At 42.2% G+C, this 16345-nt stretch overlaps 1 protein-coding gene and 1 non-coding gene across 2 annotated transcripts in view; one reads left to right on the top strand and one right to left on the bottom strand.

Annotated features, from left to right (window-relative positions):
• The first annotated feature begins 6222 nt into the window (after window positions 1-6222).
• PIK3C2A (phosphatidylinositol-4-phosphate 3-kinase catalytic subunit type 2 alpha) overlaps window positions 6223-16345 on the top strand; it is a 121097-nt gene continuing 110974 nt past the window's right edge. The window contains exon 1 of the mRNA XM_032240851.1: window positions 6223-6372. The gene's annotated coding sequence lies outside the window, so the exon portion shown is untranslated. The remainder of the gene's footprint in view (window positions 6373-16345) is intronic.
• LOC116525381 lies at window positions 16196-16301 on the bottom strand. The gene has a single exon (XR_004257666.1). It is a non-coding gene; the product is annotated as a U6 spliceosomal RNA (small nuclear RNA).

The raw sequence follows: 16345 nt of genomic DNA, 5'->3' as shown, positions 1-16345 counted from the left end.
GGTGCCAATTATTTAGGTGGGTAAATCTTGGGGGCGATGAGGGGATACAGAAGTGGGTAACAGATACAGGGTGATAAATTGAGAGTTCTCAATTTGCGGTCATTTTAATTATGAGTTGTTTATCAAACATCCAAATGGAGTAGACACATAAATCTAGAGTTCAGAGGACAAGTCAGGGGCTGGATATATAAATTTCAGAATAATTGACCTAGGAATGGTACTTAAAACCATGGATCTTGGTGAACTCATCTAGTTGAACTGTAAAATCAAAGAAAAAAAAAAAGAACTGAAGATGAAGTCTTAGAGCTCTTCTACCTTTGGAGGTCTGATAGAAAGGAAGGAGCTAAGTGGTAAGCAGGGAGGTAGAAGGAAAACTAGGGGGACCTAGTGTCATAAAAGCCTTGAGAACAAAGTGCTTCCAGGAAGAAATGGTAACTAAAGTCAAACACTGCTGAGTGGTCTGGAAAGATGAGGACAGAGACTTGACTGGACTTGGGCAAGATGTGGGTCATTAGTGACTTGATAAGAGACATTTTAGTATACAGAGAAGACAAAATCCCAATAGAGTAAGAAAGTAGGGTCAGCAAGTATAGGTAGTTCTTTTGAGTTTCATTATAGTAGGAAACTGGGAGGAAGGCAGAAGCTGGAGAAGGTGTAAGGTTAAGGGAGAGAGGGAAGTTGTGTGTGTAAGGGTTAAAGGGGGAGAGACTGGGTGAGGAAGCTGTGAGAAGAGAAAACATAGACATGAACTTTAGTCTTGTGCAGACTAAATATACTTCATACCAAAATCACTAAGCTCTCTTATACTTCTTTATTTTTTTTTAAATTTTACTTTAAGTTCTGGGATATATGTGCAGAATGTGCAGGTCTGTTACATAGGTGTATATGTGCCATTACCATGGTTCTTGGCTGCATCTACTCCAATACAACTACTTCAAGTAGTGCCTCCTCTGTGGAACCTTCTATGGTAGGCAGCCACTAAAATGAACCCCAGTGATACCCACCTCCTGCTATTCACACCTTTGTGTATTCCTCACCTTTGTGTATTTCCCTTTTCTTGAATGTGAACTGAATTTATTGACTCAACTCTAATAAATAGAGTATGGCAGAGATAAGACCATTTCTGAGATTAGGTTACAAAAAGACTGTGGCTTCTCTCCATGGGCACTTTATCCCATGTACTCTTGGTTCTCTTGCTCTCTTTCTAGGTCACTCAAGTTGGGAAAAGTCAGTTGCCATGTTGTGATGAAGCCTTGGGGAGAGGGCTGCCTATGTTGGGAGAGATCAAGGCCTTCTAACAACCACATGAGTGAACTTGGAAGTGGATCTCCCCCCATTCAAGCCCTCAGGTGAGATTGGCAGCTGACAGCTTGACTGCAATCTCATGAGAGATCTTAAATCAGAAACACCCACGTATGCCATGCCAACATGCCTGTTCCATAGAAACTGTAGAAACTGTGATCTAGTAAATGTGTATTACTTTAAGCTGCTAAATTTTGGGATAATTTGATATGCAGCAGGAGATAACTAATACACCTTCCATCTTCCCTCTATCTTTTCTCCGAGCTTCCAGAGTTATTTGGAATTACTTCTAGTAATGCTCATAGCACAATATACTATTTTATTTCTCAGTTGCTTCCCCCTACTGGACTGTCTCTAAGGACAGGAACCCTGGTTCAGTCAGCTTCACATTTATCGGGTTTTGTTGTTGTTGTTGTTGTTTGTTTTTTGACGGAGTTTTGCTCTTTTTGCCCAGGCTAGAGTGTAATGCCTCGATCTTGACTCGCTGCAACCTCCACCTACTTGGTTCAAGTGATTCTCCTTCCTCAGGTTCCAGGGTAGCTGGGATTAAAGGTATGTGCCACCACCCCTGGCTAATTTTGTATTTTTAGTAGAGATGGAGTTTCACCATGTTGGCTAGGCTGGTCTTGAACTCCTGACCTCAGGTGATCCACCCGCCTTGGCCTCTCAAAGTGCTGAGATTATAGATGTGAGCCACCATGCCCAGCCACACAGTTATTGTGTGTTATTGAAAGTTCAAGGCATCATCATAATTTCCCTACATAGTTGCAACAAACTCCAGACTGGGCTACCCAAATTCTCTAGAACCTTCTAATTCTTTCTCTTCCTAGTTCTTCGAAATCTTATAAAAATGCAACTTTGAACATTTGAAGGCTTAAAATCATTCTCTTCATTCTTAAGATAAAGACCTAAATTCTTAATACAGCTTCCCAGGCCTGGCATTATCTTCCTGTCTCACTACAGTACCCAAGATGCTTCTGGCCAGACACAGACGCGCCCCCCTATAATCCTAGCACTTTGGGAGACTGAGGCAGGCAGGAGGCTTGCTTGAGGCTGGGAGTTTGGGACTAGCCTGGGCTACATAGTGAGATCCCGTGTCTAGAAAAAGATTTTTTTAATAACAAAGATACTTCCTCCTTCTTTTCAGTATAACAGCAACACTGGCCTCTCAGTTCTGTAGCTGAGCCATGCTCCTTTCTCAGTGTCTTTGCACACACTGTTCCCTCTGCCTGGTATGGTTTTTCCCCCCATCCTCAATTTCTACTTATCCTTTAAATCTCAGCTCAATGTCACTTTCTCAGGGAAGGCCTTCCTGCCCTCTATTCTAAATCAAAGAACACTGTAGTTTTCCTTCAAACTACTTATCATAATTGGGATTAAATAATTGGGGCTAGGCTCATGCCTATAATCCCAGCACTTTGGGAGGTTGAGATGGGAGAATCGCTTGAGGCCAGGAGTTCCAGACCAATATGGTGAAACTCCATCTCTACTAAAAACGGAAAAAATTAGCCAGGTGTGATGGTGTGCACCTGTAATCCCAGCTACTCTGGATGTTTGAACTCAGGAGATGGATTGTAGTGAGCCGAGATTGCTCTACTGAACTCTAGGCTAGGCAACAGAGTCAAACTCTGTCTCAAAAAACATCAATCAATAAATAAATGAATAGTTTGGTATAGTACCCAGCAGAGTCCTACTTGGGTGGGGATATAGCACTGGGGAAGGAAAGAGAAACCTATTACACTTATTCATGACCTTTTGTAGATGTTAAAATCTCCTTGCCCTGTTGGGGGAACTGTGAGATTAAAAGAGCATGGTTGTGCAGGCAGACCCAGTATTGGATCCCAGCTCTACTATTTAGTGTGACATTGGGCAAGTTACTTTCCTCTCTATTCCTCAAATTTCTCAGCTATAAAATTAGGATATAATAATTATACCTTTTAGGAAGGCTGTTGGAGGAAATCAATGAGATAATACTCATAAAACACTAAGAACAGGACACGGCCTTAGCAAATGCTCAATCATCAAAAGCCACTATATTTTATCCGTGGTTAAAAAACAAAAACAAAAACAGATTGCCCATTTCTCATGTGGTACTGGAAGAGGCTGGAGAATATTTGTGGTACTGGGAAGTTGTCTGTGGGAAGTTATGATTGAAACACTTAAAAATGTAAGGCCTCCGCCTGTAATCCCACCACTTTGGGAGGCCAAGGAGGGTGGATCACCTGAGGTCAGGAGTTCCAGACCAGCCTGACCAACATGGAAAACCCCTGTCTCTACTAAAAATACAAAAATTAGCCAGACATGGTGGCACATGTCTGTAATCCCAGCTACTTGGGAGGCTGAGGTAGGAGAATTGCTTGAACCTGGGAGGCAGAGGTTGTGGTGAGCCGAGATGGCGCCATTGTACTCCAGCCTGGGCAACAAGAGCAAAACACTGTCTTTATTTATTTATTTATTTATAATGGTCCAGGAGAAAAAACACTCTCTTAAAAAAAAAATAGTAAGGCCTCTTCCTCAATGCTTTTTTCCACTTTAGGACTTAAAAGTGAAGCCAGTAGAGGAGAAATGGTTGCCAGTTGTGTTCTAGCTGGTTCCAAATGACAGCAGCACCAGTTAGTCTCCCAGAAGCCTGTGTTCCTAGTGTTTACACATGCATCATCACAAGCCATTGCTGACAGATGACATATGCTGAGAGGGCTACCTCTTCAGGTTTTTGACACTGGCAACTCGTGAAAGTTGCTTTTTTTTTGAATCTGGAAAACCATCAAACTCCTTTTCTTTCTCTTCACCTTATTGAGAACCTTTTAGCTGATCAGAGCCTACCATGTAACAGCCATCCAAAAGCTATAATAAAATAATGAAGTCAGAACTGCAACAAGGAAGGGACTCAAGGACAAGGGCCCTCTGCTGCTGGGACTCAGCGGAAATATTTTTCATTCAAAAAAAAAAAAAAAGGAAGAAAGAGAAAGAAAGGAAGAAAGAAAAGAAAGGAAGAAAAGAAAGAAAAGAAAAGAAAGAGAGACAAATAGTTACTTTTCCCTGAAGACTGTGTTCTCCCAAGGCCTCTTCCTTCTTTTCTGAAGGCACACTCAGTTCTGGAGCAGAAGGTAGGAAGCTACCCTGAGATAAGTCACTTTCCCCACCCCTTTTTGACCTTGTGAAACAGCTGCCAATTTTAGAAATTCCTCCTGTGATCAGAAGATAAAGCAGAACAATGCTACGGAACTAAGTGGATTTCTAAGGGACATTCTTCTAGAGTGTGTAGCCTGCCTGGAAATGTGTGTGCATGGAGGTGGGGAGGGGTTAGGGGGAAAGCTAGGAGTAAGAAGAGGGTGTGTGTGTATAAGAGCCTGTAGCTACAGCCATAACAAATAATCATATATTTGCTTCTAGAATTCCCCATAGAATAGAAACTTCATCCAATCTTCCCATTCCTGGGGAGGTGTAGGCATATTTATTACAGCACTATGAGGGATTCATCCACTCCACATTCCTCACTGCCCTAGCCCCCTTTCTCCAACACCCCCTCCCAGCCAAATGAGACCAATTTCTTTCTTTCCCATTATTTGCTGAAGTTTCAACTTCTCTTAGAGCCTTCTCATTATGTGTGTATACATATAGGCTGATAACTTTTTGTTTAGCCTGAGAATTGCAGCCTAAGTCTGTCACATTAGATTGTGAACGTCTGGATGGTGGGGACCCCCTTCTCCTACTGCTTAAAGGACAGTCTTAGGAATCGTTCTTCTGCCCTTAACACAAAGATGTTAAGGGCACAAAGAGCATCTCAGCAGTAACAAAGATGGGGGTAATTTTCCTATCTGCTACCCATGGTTATGTAATTTTTTTTTTTTTTTTGAGATGGAGTCTTCCTCTGTTGCCCAGGCTGGAGTGCAGTGCCGGATCTCGGCTCACTGCAACCACTGCCTCCCGGGTTCAAGCAATTCTCCTGCCTCAGCCTCCCAAGTAGCTGGGATTACAGGCGCACACCATCATACCCGGCTAATTTTTGCATATATATATATTTTTTAGTAGAGACAGAGGTTTCACCATGTCGGCCAGGCTGGTCTCTAATTCCTGACCTTGTGATCCGCCCGCCCTGGCCTCCCAAAGCGCTGGTATTACAGGCGTGAGCCACCGTACCCGGCCAGTTATGTAATTTTTAAATCTAATACATGAGGACCAAATGCTTTACAAGCATAATCTCATTCAGTTCTCAGTATGAAGGTATCATCATGGAGATTGTATGTGAAAATACTTTGTAATGTAGAAGGAGCCGTCTGGCTGTGAGTTATTATCATGGGGATATCTTCCTTACCTGGTTGTTGTGAGGATGAAATGAGACGCTGACCTAAAAGCGTTTTACGTGGTATCAAGCATTTTACACAGCCCACGTGATAGGCTACTAATTACCCACCCTGCACCACCTGACCTACCGTGAGGCTTCGGTAAATGCTGGCTAGAGTGGACGAGTTTCTGCATTGCCTGTTCCTTTCAGTCTTCCAAACAAAAAGTAATCTTGGCTCCCCCTGGGGCCAAGCCACAAATCTGGGAACCTCAACCTAGATGGAGGAGGGTGCGGAGTCCCGGGAAAGGGGAGGAGAACAATAGGGTACTTCAGTGTCCCGGCCGGGTTGGCTGGGCTTCTGACGCCGAGACAGAGAGGCAGCCAGCCTCTCAGCCAGACAGGTATCCGGGGCGCTCCTTTCCCCAGGTCTGGGGTCCGCACAGAGAGACGCCTAGAACCCGCTCAGCATTCCCGGGAGGGAGCCGGCCGCCAGACCCCAGGGCCCTTAAACGCCCCAGCTCCCCAGCGCCCCACTTCACGTCCCACGGGTCGTCCAAGTCCCGCCCGCCAGCTCAGGTAGGCCGTCTGCGTTAGCCAATCCACAACAAGCTTGGGCGGGGAAGGCGGTGCTTCCCTGGCCGGAAGTGACGTGCGGCGCTTGGCTGGCTGTGGAGTCCGCCGAAGCTTTTGGCGGCGGCTGAGCCAGCTGAGAGGAAAAATGGCTCGGATTGTGGCGGCTTCGGCGGCTCAGGTTGTGGTAGAGGCGGAGGCTCAGGCAGTGTGAGGTGAGGAGCGGTTGGGGCGGCTGGGGATGATATTCGGGATCCTGCTCTGCAAGGGTGGAGAGGGGCTCCGGGGTTCTGGTGCTGGAAGGGTCCCTGGTGGCGGCCCCCAGTGCCTCGGGTGCCCGCTTCTGACCCTCCATCCCGTGCTCTTGGCGCTGCCCAGCCCGACTCCCCTCCCTCCGGGCCTTCCTTCCACCCAGGCCGTGGGCAAGTGCTGCGCTGGAGGTGGGAGGATCCCGCGTCCCCACCAGGCCCCTCTTGTCGGGAGCGGAGGTGCGCCTGGGAGTTAGTTTTGTCCCACAGAAGAAGGGCAGGCATCCCCCTCCCCCTTCGCCCTCCTGCCTTGTCCCGCGGGACCGGGCTGGAGTCGCAGTGGCCAGTCCTATTCTCTCGGCAGATTGTTCGTTCTGGCAAGTGTGTGTGTTGTGCTTCTTAGTGATGGCCCCTTCTTTCACCTCCTGTCCCATCTCTGGCTCTGGGGGCCAAGGATCCTTTTTCTTCTCCCCGGACCCCTCACTCCCACCGCGTTGCTTTTAGCCGCGAATCCACTTGCTTCGGTAAGACGTAATTCAGTGTGTTATTTAGCGCATCATCCTTCTGTGAGGGCGGTCAGATTAAAAAATACTTGCTTAACTCTTCCCGAGTGACGGAGGAATAATAAATAATTGAAGAAAAAGGCACATACTTATTTTCCTCACTGAATTTTTGGCTTTAAAAATGAGATTCTCCAGCTGTGGAATTATTTTTTCGGGGAAGGAGGGATTAAGGAGGGAAATAAGGAAGGAGAAACTAAGTGAGGAAAAAAGTCTGGAGATAAAGAACGTGGAAGAGAGAGGCTGTGGTAGTTCTTTTCCTATACTGGCCTGATAGAAATTGAGGTTATAATTATATTCTTATTCTGAACAGTGGGGGTTTGAATTAAGTGAAACGAAGGAGACCTTCGTCTTTGAACAAGATTAGTTGTTAAAGAGATGTCCTGAAATCTTTCCCGGTGGGTGTTAGGCAGGAAAGCTCTGTTGGGAAAAAATTTAAATATATTGTAGCATCAAAAGCCACAGCATAGAAGAGATGCAAGAGAAAGAAAGCTGTTTGTGGGGGAGTGGTGAAGACATAGTAGAAAGGGAGAAGGCTGCCCAGAAGTTCAGGAATTAATTCCAGGAGAGACTTTTTACCTTTGACTCCTTGGCTTGTGGTTCAAGTCTCCACAAGAGACACCTTTAGCAGCTCTGCCATAGTTGGGGTTCGTGCTCTTGGTTTTTTTTTGTTTTTTTTTTGTTTTTAATTTACATGGGGTTTCACTATGTTGCCCAGGCTGGTCTACCTTGCCCAGCAGAATGGTGCTTTTTTTTTTTTTTTTTTTTTTTTTTTTTTTTTTAAAATATGATCTAACCTTATCTGGACAGGATGGTGCTCTTATTCATGGTAACAGTTAGACCAAAGGACCTCAGTTGAGGTATACAAATTTTATATTTATTTTTATACAAGATATTTGTTTAATATCAAGACAGTGGTTGCATACTGAAAACAATTGTAACTGAATGAGAATAGAGAGATTTGTTAACTCAAATTTAGTTCAAAAGTGATTTTATATAGGTACAAAGCACATATGAAGTTTCTTCCATAAATTCCATACATTTTGGCTAAATTAACACATTCTAAAGCGGATTTTTTTCTTATCAAAGTCTCTTGCTATATTTGTGCTTTATATGTGTGTTTCTTGCAGTTTTCTTTGCAAATGACATTTTAATGTATTCATCCACAGGTTTTACAGTTTTTTCTGTTTTGTTTTGTTTTTCCAAGCCAGAGTCTCTTTCTGTCACCTAGGCTGGATGGCACAATCTCAGCTTACAGCAACCACCACCTGCCAGGTTCAGGCAATTCTCCTGCCTCAGCCTCCTGAGTAGCTGGGATTACAGGCATGTGCAACTATACATGGCTCATTTTTGTATTTTTTTAGTAGAGACTAGGTTTCACTGTGTTGGCCAGGGTGATCTCAAATTCCTGACCTCAAGTGATCTGCCTGTCTTGGCCTCCCAAAGTGCTGAGATTAAAGGCTTGAGCCACTGCACCTGGCAGTTTTTTTCTGTTTTATAGAATACAAAAGTTGTCATGTTTGCATTGACGAATTTTTGAAACTTTCTGTAATAAGTAGCTGTATACTAAGTATGTGATTAATAGCTCTAAAATTTTCAATTAATTGAAGATTGCTTGCATCAATTCCTGTGTCCGGGAATCTTTCCTTAATCTAGCACAAAGTTTTGCATTTAGTAAGCACATTCAGGTATAAGTGAATTTATATCTAAAGAGTGTGTTGAGTTTCCTAAGGACTCAAGAGTTGTTATCAGAGCATCAGAGTAACAATAGTGCAAAGTACTTTTAAAGCATGCTTTGTAACTTGTCTTCCTTTGATGATATGAATTATTCCTTTTTTTTTTCTTTTTTGAGACAGTCTAACTCTGTCGTCCAGGCTGAAGTGCAGTGGTTTATCTCAGCTCACTGAAACCTCTGCCTCCTGGGTTCAAGCAGTCCTCCCGCCTCAGCCTCCCAAGTAGCTGGGATTACAGGTGCACACCACCATGCCCAGCTAATTTTTGTATTTTAGTAGAGATGGGCTTTCACCATGTTGGCCAGAGTGGTCTTGAACTCCTGACCTCAAATGATCCATCCGCCTCGGCCTCCCAAAGTGCTGGGATTACAGGCATGAGCCACCATGCCTGGCCTATTCATTGTATTGATTTAGCATATTCCAAAAATAATTTAAGACAGGTAAATGATAAAGGCGAATGTTTTTGGGTGGTGCATCACATAGGTGATTTCATTTGAGTGGTTGTACATGCGTAGGACTAAAAAGTAACACTCAAAACTCTTGAGAGTGCCAGAGGGCCTGCAGGGGTGCCTGGCACTGCAGAGCTTCCCAGGGATAAGAAAAATGAATGAGACAGTGCTTGCTGTCAAAAAGTTCTCATCCACATGGAAGACAAACACACATTTTATAATAGTATAATTATAAGGGCAGGCTAAAAAGGATGTGGTCACCTGGGCTGGGATATAGAAAGGGAATGATTGGGTTTGAGAAAGAAGGTAATGCTCAAGTTGAGTCTTAAAAGATTAATTCTGTCTATTCATAAGGGTGGGATGGATTAAAGTGATCAGGTTTAGGCCCTGTTCTGCTTCTGTCAAGCAGTGAGGTGTTGAGCAAACTGCTTAATACTTCTGGTATCCATTTTCCTTATTCAAGATTCAACTACATATATAAAGCAGTGCTGTACATTAGAAATATGTGAGCCACAAATGGGAGTCACATAGGTAGGAGATTTTACATTATTTTTTCCCCTAAATCTTTTAAATCTGGTGCATATTTTACGCTTGATACATCTCAATTTGGAACAGTCACATTTCAGGCACTTAATAGCTGCATGTACCTAGCAACTACCATATTGGACAGTATAGACCTAGAGGCTGGGTGCGGCAGTGCATTCCTGTAGTCCAGTGCTTTGGAGGATCAAGGCAGGAGGATCTTTTGAGCCCAGGAGTTTGAGGCTGCAGTGAGCTATGATCACCATTGCACTCCAGCCTGGGTGACAGAGTGAGACACTGTCTCAAAAAAAAAAAAAAAAAAATTCTAGAGGCTATTCTATCTTGGTTCCCTGCTTATAAAAAGAAAAGGAACTCCTATGAGAAATTTATTACTGGTAATTTACAATTAGTAATCATTTTGATGGTATTTGCATATGATACCCTTTTGATGAGAATTATAGTCATACTTGGAAATATTGCTGTAAGTATCTTTAAGGTTGTTCATAGGATTTTGGTTGAGACTAGAAGAAACTTATTTGTTTTCTCTGCCTCTGTAGTCTCAAACCCCTGGGCCTGCCTTGGCCTCCCAAAGTGCTGAGATTACAGTTATAAGCCACCATGTCCAGCCCCGTATTCTTTTCATTGCATGTCTACATATGGCATTTGAGTGTTTAGATACATAGTATAAACCAAATCATATTTTTGTTATCTTTATTTTGTTCATTTATGTATACTTTGTATTTTTTTTTCTGCAGTATGTTCATTCTTTCTTTCCTTCTTTCTTTCTTTCCTTCTTTCTTTCTTTTTAAAATAGACGTGGTGTCTCACTATGTTGACCAGGCTGGTCTTGAACACCCAGCCTCAAGCGATCCTCCTATCTTGGCCTCCCAAAGTGCTGGGATTACAGGCATGAGCTACTGTGCCCCACCTGCAGTCTGTTTTTCTAACGTGATGGATTCAAAACACAATGAAAGAGTGCATATGGACATTTTAGGAAGCTAAAAGTAGATTTATACAATTTTAAACTCCTTCTTGGATTTCTTAAAATTTTAAATGTAGCTATTTGGGTACAAACCAAATAGGATTTATAAACCCTCTTTTAATAGATTTGAAGGCAGTTATTGTTGGCTTAGCAGCAAGTATTTATCTTTTAACCTTGTGATTGCGTTAAGATAGTGTTAACATGCTTACTGTTAAACATAAGGCTTTCTGTTAGTCTTACAATATAACAGTTACATTATTGATATGACTAAATAATGTTCAATGTTGACACAGTGAATTTGCTATGCATTGAGTTTGGCTAAAAAACACTAGTGGCTAATTTTAGGCAAGATAACTATGACTAACAATAATACATCTTTACACTTGTACTGACTGACGGTTATAGCTTAGCTAACACTTTTTTCCCTCTAAGATCTTATTAGCTGTGAAGTAAATACAGCAAGTATTCTTATTTTGCTGAGGCCCAAGGATGTTGTGACTTACTTAGCATGATACATTAGAAGCATTGGTTGAACTCAGGTCTTATATTGCGAGGCCCAATGTTTTGTTCCTTTTTTTTTTTTTTTTTCAAGGGAGGGTCTTGCTATGTCACTCAGGCTGGAGTGCAGTGGTTCCGTCTCAGCCCACTGCAACTTCTGCTTCCCATGCTCAGGTGAGCCTCCTACCTTGGCCTCCCAAGTAGCTGGGACTACAAGGACGTGCCACCATGCTTGGCTGATTTTTGTGTTTTTTGTAGAAAAGGGGCTTTGCTACATTGCCCAGGCTGGTCTCGAACCTCTGGGCCTATGTTGGCCTCCAAAAGTGCTGAGATTATAGGCATAAGCCACCATGTCCAGCTCAGTATTCTTTTCATTGCATCTCTTCATATGGCATTTGAATGTTGAGATACATGACATAAACCAGATTTTTGGAGTGTGTAATAAAGAAATGGTTACTTCCTGCCTTTAGGAAGTTTATATTCCAACTAGGAGAGACTGACTAACTATAATCCATGTAGCAAAGTGTACTTCAGTTATTTAAAACAAACTGTTAGCAGGAAAGAAAAGATGTAAGGGATAATGTAGTCAAATGGAAAATAGGTAAGAATTAATTAGACAAGATTTTTGAGTAAAGAGTTTAGATTATAAATCTTTACTATAGGAAGAAGTGATGAGGTGTCAAGGATAATGTTATTTCAATGCACAGAAAATAACTTAAGGGAAAACTTAGCTAAGGGAACATAAAACATACGGTTAGGGAAGGGTTTTCAAGGCTTATTTTTATTTTTTACATGAAATCTCCCTTTGTAATCCAGGCTGAAGTGCAGTGGCACAATCTTGGCTCACTGCAACCTCTGCCTCCCAGGCTCAAGCGATTCTCCTGCCTCAGCCTCCCAAGTAGCTGGGATTACAGGTACCCACCATCACCACGCCTGGCTAATTTTTGTATTTTTAGTAGAAGTGGGGTTTTGCCATTTTGGCCAGGCTGGTCTCGAACCCTTGACTTTAGGTGCTGCCCACCTCAGCCTCCCAAAGTGTTGGGATTACAAGTGTGATCCACCACACCCAGCCTTCAAGACATATTTGAAATGATGGGGACAGGATAGAGGTGAAGGAAGAGATGAGAATAAATACACATCTGCAATAAAGAGTTTATAAGCCGATGGTTAAAACTTTTATATTATTTCGATGATTCAGGAAATCTCAGTGCCATGATTTCATTTGACTTGAGTAGTGTGACAAAATGGAAGGTTGAGAGGGCTGGAGAGGAGACTATGAATGAGGAGCAGTGTAATGTTGGTTCCTGTTGTGAAATGATTAGAGACTCGGTAAGGAATTTGACTGTGAGAAGAGCAAGGAATAGGTGGTATTATTAAAAAAAGTAGATTTTATTTTAATTAATTAATTAATTTGAGATTGAGTCTTACTCTGTCGCCCAGGCCAGAGTGCAGTGGTGCGGTTTTGGCTCACTGCTACCTCTGCCTCCTGGGTCCAAGTGATTTTCCCGCCTCAGTCTCCTGAGTAGCTGGGATGACAGGCGTGTGCCACCATGCCCGGCTAATTTTTGTCTTTTTAGTAGAGATGGGGTCTCACCATGTTGGCCAAGCTGGTCTTGAACTTCTAACCTTAGGTGATCTGCCCACCTCGGCCTCCCAAGGGGCTGGGATTATAAGCATGAGCCACTGTGCCTGGCCAGAAAATAGATTTTAAATTTTACAGTATGAGAAATCCTAATTGTAACAGGTCATTAAAATATTTTTAAAATAAAAAACAAATTGGCAGTTTACCTTCAGAAAATACCAATAGAAATAGGAAGAAATTAAGTATTATTAAAGTTCTGCTGTAGAATGAGAGGAAAAAGCACGACAAAAATGCTCTTTCAGGATAGAGGGATGGGGGAAATGAATGAGAAGAGAAGGACATCAATGTAGGTACTTACTTTCTGGTGAGATGGGAAAAAAACATGGATGCTGATTGGAAGGAGAGACACAGCTTAGAAAATGCTTGTCTAATTAAGGAACAGGAAATTTTTTTTTATGTTTTATTTACAGTTTGGGGGATTATGTGAAACATGTATTTCTTTACCCCAAGGTTAGCGGTGTAGAACTAATTATTCCTATAAACAAAATCATAGTGCTACAAGTGTTATACCTACATTGGTTTATATACTGTTGCTTTCTGTGTATTCATAATATAATTAAATGTCTTGAGATGACTGAGTTAAGAAAAGGTGCTCTTTGGCTCCTGGAATATGGAATAGCCTAGGTTTTTCTTTCTTTTTTTTTTTTTTTAAGATGGGGTTTCACTGTGTTGGTTAGGCTGTTCTTGAACTCCCAACCTCAGGTGATCCAGCCACCTTGGCCTCCAAAGTGCTTGGATTGCAGGTGTGAGCCACCATGCTGGCCTGTTTTTTGTTTTTTTTTTTTTTTTTGAGATGGAGTCTCTCTCTGTTGCCCAGGTTGGAGTACAGTGGCAAGATCTCGGCTCACTGCAACCTTTGCCTCCTGGGTTCAAGTGATTCTCCTGCCTCCGCCTCCTGAGTAACTGGAATTGCAGGCGTGTAGCACACGCCCGGCTAATTTTTGTATTTTTAGTAGAGATGGGGGTTTCACCATGTTGATCATGCTGGTCTTGAACCCTTGATCTCGTGATCTGCCTGCCTCTGCCTCCCAAAGTGCTGGGATTACAGGTGTGAGCCACTGTGCCTGGTGCCTGGCCTTTTTTTTTTTTTTGAAATGGAGCTTCACTCTTGTTACCTAGGCTGGAGTGCAATGGTGCAGTCTCGGTTCACTGCAACCTCCATCTCTTGGGTTCAAGAGATTCTCCTGTCTCAGCCTCCTGAGTAGCTGGGATTACAGGCGCCTGTCATCATGCCTGGCTAATTTTTGTGTTTTTGGTAGAGACAGGGTTTTACTGTGTTGGGCAGGGTGGTCTTACACTCCTGACCTCAAGTGATCCCCCCACCTCTGCCTCCCAAAGTGCTGGGATTACAGGTATGAGCCACCACACCTGGCCCAAATAGCCTAGTTTTATCTGACTAGATCTCATAATGACATTTATTAGGCTAGAATTCTGTGTGTATTGAAATGCATTACATGATACTACAGTTCTTAAGGATTCTTTTTGACAAGTCAAACTTATTGAGGTATAATTTACACATAGTAAAATTCATCTGTTTTAGGTGTATGGTTCTATACAATTCTGCTAAAACAGATGAATTATGAAAACAGTGACATTTGTGTAACCACCACCACCACAATTAAGATATAAGATAAGAATATTTTTGTCACTTCAATAGTTTCCATAATTATGCCCTTTTGAAGTAAATCCCTTCTGCCCACTCCTCACTCCCTGGCAACAGCTCATTTGGTTTTTATTCCTATAGTTTTTCCATTCCCAAAATGTCATATAAATTGGCGTCACCCAGTGTATAGCCTTTTGAATCTGGCTTCTTTCATTTAGCATAACACTTTTGAGATTCAGCAAGGTTTCTCTTTTTATCAATAAACTATTTTTTTAGAGAGTTTATTTAAAAAATCGTGAAGTTATGATTTACAGAAAGTTTGTAACTATAGTACAGAGAAATCTCTTAAACCCTGGACCTAATTTCCCCTATTTTTTAATTTATGTAAACTACTAAGTTTTGCTAATTGTCAAACCTGCAGGGTTCTAGAATTAAGTTTATTGAAAATGGGAAACAGCGTGAAGATTTTGATCAAGACAATGACTTTTTTTTTTAAGATGTAGTCTTGCTCTGTCACCCAGCCTGGAGTGCAGTGGTGCCATCTCAGCTGACTGCAACTTCCTCCTCCTGGGTTCAAGTAATTCTCATGCCTCAGCCTTCCGAGTAGCTGGGATTACAGGCAGGCCCCACCATGATGGCTAATTTTCTTATTTTTAGTAGAGATGGGGTTTCACCATGTTGGCCAGGCTGGTTTCGAACTCCTGACCTCAGGTGATCCTCCCACCTTAGCCTCCCAAAGTGCTGGGACTACAGGCGTGAGCCACTGCACCTGGCCCTCTAATGACTCGTATGGTGGTAAATTATATATAACATTTTATTCATTTTAACTGTACGTTTCAATGGTATTAATTGCAGTCACAATGTTATACAGCCATCACCATTATGTACTTTCAAATTTGTTCACCATCCCAAATAGAAGAAACTCTGTACCTGTTAAGTAGTGACTATCCATTCCCTTCTTGAACCAGCCCCTGGTAACCACTAATTTACTTTTTTTTTTTTTTTTTTTTTGAGATGGAATCTTGCTCTCTCACCAGGCTGGAGTGCGGTGGTGTGATCTCAGCTCACTGCAACCTCCACTTCCTGTGTTCAAGCGATTCTCCTGCCTCAGCCTCCCGAGTAGCTGGGACTATAGGTGCGTGCCAGTATGCCCAGCTAATTTTTGTATTTTTAGTAGAGATGGGGTTTCACCATGTTGGCCAGGATGGTCTCAATCTCTTAACTTTGTTATCCACCTGCCTTGGCCTCCCAAAGTGCTGGAATTACAGGCGTGAGCCACCTTACCCGGCCTCTGATTTTTGTCTCTGTGAGTTTACCTATTCTAGATATTTTGTGTAAGTGGAATCATGTAATATTTGGCCTTTTGTGTCTGGCTTATTTCACTTAGTGTAATGTTTTCAACTTTCATACGTGTTATAGAATGTATTATTTTTATGACAATCATATTTAATGTACCACATTTTGTATTTTCATTCATTGATGGATACTATGTTTGTTTTCACCTTTTGGCTATTGTAAACAATGCTCTCTCAGTATTAGTATACTATTTTCAGTTCTTTTTGGTGTATACCTAGGAGTGGAATTGCTAGGTTGTGGTAATTCCACGTTTAATTTTTTGAAGAAACACTAAAATGTTTTCCAAAGTGGCTGTACCATTTTACATTCCCCTAGTATCCTTGCCACCACTTGCTGTTTTCCCTTTTTTTTTTTAGTTATAGCCATTCTAGTAGGTTGACTAGTGATATTGAGTATCTCTTCATGTGTTTATTGATAATAAGATGACATTTTTTTCTTTTTTATATTTTTTATGGAACGCTTCACAAATTTGCGTGTCATCCTTGCACAGGGGCCATGCTAATCTCTGTATTGTTCCAGTTTTTTAGTGTACGTGCTGCTGAAGCGAGTACTTTTTTCTTTTTTTTTAAGGTGGCGTCTTTCTCTGCTGCCCAGG

This window comes from Sapajus apella, unplaced genomic scaffold (genome assembly GCF_009761245.1).
Source record: "Sapajus apella isolate SASKATOON/1434 unplaced genomic scaffold, GSC_monkey_1.0 scaffold47, whole genome shotgun sequence".
NCBI classification, from domain to species: Eukaryota; Metazoa; Chordata; class Mammalia; order Primates; family Cebidae; genus Sapajus; species Sapajus apella.
Note: the sequence above shows the minus strand (reverse complement) of the source record. Positions and strands in the feature narration are given on the sequence as shown.